The 2,821-nt window shown below is 54.4% G+C and overlaps 1 long non-coding RNA gene across 1 annotated transcript; it reads left to right on the top strand.

The window, feature by feature from the left end:
• Window positions 1-239: 239 nt before the first annotated feature.
• Window positions 240-2,357, top strand: LOC125613934. The gene is made up of 3 exons (XR_007344531.1): window positions 240-368; window positions 1,327-1,512; window positions 2,165-2,357. It is a non-coding gene; the product is annotated as an uncharacterized LOC125613934 (long non-coding RNA).
• Window positions 2,358-2,821: the final 464 nt, after the last annotated feature.

Genomic DNA, 2,821 nt, shown 5'->3' with positions numbered 1-2,821 from the left:
TCAGGGTGACACATGGGGAATGAGGGCCACTGGTCTTTCTGCACCCTCCTCCTCCACTTCCCTCCCGGCTGCCAGATGGACGCTCTGCTCAGGTCCCCTTCCTCTGGCCCAGAGTGCAGCTGTCCCCCATGGGGCAGTTGCTGCTCTCTTTGGGGAGGAAGCCGATGGAAACCAGGGACTTGCTGGGTCTCTGCCGACCTCCTCCCCTCCTCCGTTCCCTCTCATGACACTGAAGGCTCCTTCCTAGTTTGGTAAATAATCTCCCGTGTGATCTGCGTTCAGTCCGCCCTCTCTTCCTGCCAGTACAAATAATTTGGCAACATAAACACTGTCATCGGGGTGATCGTCTGTAAGCTTCTCTCCATCAAGTGAGCTTTCTTTCTTTATTTACTTACTTTTCAGAAAGGGGGAGAAGAGGGAAAAGAATTCTGGAGGATATCAGGGTGGGTTCTGAGCCTTTCTTCTGACTGCAGAATTCAGGAGATTTGACAGGAACTTCTGACAGCTGGCAGGACTAAGGCTGCTCCTAAGTGAGGGCTAATAGATGCCTTCTCAGATCAAGAGCAGATCTGAGGGTGGGTGTGGGAGGAAGGGCTCGCCCCCTCCCAAGATGCTGATGCGGGCCACGTGTGAGGCCCAGCTCAGCTAAGCTGGCTCAAGTGGCGAGTGACGCGTTGAAATGAATCCAACGCCTCACCATCTGGCCCTGATTGTAAACATGTGTATACAAAGTGAGTGTCACTTCAGGCAATTCGCAGGGGCCCGCCTGCTTCTGTGGTTTGCTGCAGCTGTCCTGGGGTGGGGACAGAGTGGTGCCCGCCCCAGGACAGGGCAGGTGGTGCAGGTGGGTGGCTGTCTTCCCCGGGGTAGGGACCAGTCGGAGGGAGGAGGCTGAGAGATTCGGGGCACCAGCCAGACATCACGTGCCCACCTTTCCTGAGAGCAGCTGGTGGCCCTGGGTCCAGCTGTCTGGCCGGCACTGCTTTGATAATTAATCATTTTCTGTCCGGACTATAAATACCCCAGAGGTAAGTCTGTTCTGCCCCTGTCAGGCAACTTGTAGAAGTGATCACTGAATTAGAATGAATCGGCCACCTCCTTCTCTCGTGCATCCCCGGCCTTCCCCATTTCTTTTGTGTGAATTCTCTCCGCTTCTCCCAGTGCTGGTCAGAGAGCAGAGCAGAAACCCCCCATCCTTCTGGGGCAAAGGGAAAATGAACGAGTCCTCTCTGTCTCTTCCGCTCAGAGCCTAGAGCTCTCAGATGATCTCCTGGGTCTCAGTTTTATCATCTTTTAAATGGGATCATCGACTCTTCCTCTTCACAGGCTTCTTCACGGCCTCCTGGCCACGTACCCACGTGACAAGAGGAAGAGTGCAGAGGGTGCCCGCAGTCCTGGCCTTGGGACAGACAGAGCTGCAGAGGGCTGGTCCAGTCGAGCATAGGACCACGGTGACAGACTCGCTTCTGCGGCTCAGCCTCCTTCTTCCTGCACCCTCGTGGCCCATTTTGAGTAAGTGTCACCTGGTACGTGTAGCTATGGCTTTGTTCCAGGAAATAAAGAATTGCTCTAAGGGGCAGGACCAAGAGGCCCATGGGCAGTCTGGATGCTGGTCCCCCGGGCTCCTCCCTCTTCCCAGGGGTTCAGTTCTGCTGTCCTGGCCCTGACCCCACCCAACCTGCACACAGGAGCCAGTGACATGTCCCCTCAACCGCCCCTCTGCTGTTCCTCAAAAGTGCACAGGTTTAATTTTCGACACATGGGAAGAAAATGTACTTCCTCAAACAGCCCCAGGGACCGGCCAAGAGGGAGCAAGCTAATTATCTCCCGTGTTTTCCTTCAGCGGGGAGTGGGCAGAAGGGACGGGAGAGAAGAAATTGGCAGGGCCGAGAGCAGGTTCCAGACCGCATCGTGGGGTTGCAGCGCCGGTACCCTGAGAATTGGGGTGGGGCGGAAGTCCGGGGCCACAAGAACCTGTGCTCTCTGTCCCCAGAGCCCAGCATCTGGAGGGAGTTGGCAGGACCCTGCTGCTCGGCCTCCTTCCTGCAGTGCCAGGCAATGCCACAGGTGGGGTCTTCAGGGCCAAGTCCACGGCAACAAGGCCCTGGTGAGCAGGTGCCACAGAGAGGCCACTGCTTGGGAGATAGGACCCCATTCCTTCCAGGACCCAAACAGCAGGCCAGGAGAGAGGCCCCAGGAAAAGGGGCTCAGCCTCACGGAGCCAAGATTCCCAGGAAAAGCGACGGACACCGGGACGTGGAGACATGACAACTCAAACTTAGAGAATCGGAAGAAGACAATTCCACAGCCCGACACCTCCCTGTGACAGATGCCTAATTAAGACTGGACAGAAACAGGCAAGAGAGCCACTTAATCCAGACTCTATTTGCCTTGCTAATTTAGGGGTGTGTGTGTGTGTGTGTGTGTGTGTGTGCATGTGTGTTTTCCTGTTGGGTGAAGGTTTGTAAAATCTTAATGAGGTTGTGCATATTGGAACAGAGATGGAAAGGCGTCCTCCCCTCCCCCTCGGTAATGGTCTCACGTCCCTGGGGCCATTAAAGCTCCATGCACAAGACTCTCCCTGGAGGGAAAGTGGCAAAGGGCCTCCTCTGTCTGTGGGTTCAGGGGAGGAGACGAAGTGTCTCATTCAATCACAGATAGATGGCTGGTGGCTTAGGCAGTTGATGACTACTTCTTCTTTTTTTTTTTTTCCTTAAATGAAAACCTCAAATTGGACTCAAAGCAGCTATTTGTAATGTCAGGAGCAGCTGGCATTTAGATATCAAGCTCATTGAATTAATTTTTAATGACCTTTAATGTG

The sequence above is a fragment of the Marmota marmota genome, unplaced genomic scaffold (genome assembly GCF_001458135.2).
Source record: "Marmota marmota marmota unplaced genomic scaffold, marMar, whole genome shotgun sequence".
In the NCBI taxonomy this organism is placed as follows: Eukaryota; Metazoa; Chordata; class Mammalia; order Rodentia; family Sciuridae; genus Marmota; species Marmota marmota.
This window is presented reverse-complemented; position numbering and strand designations above follow the sequence as displayed.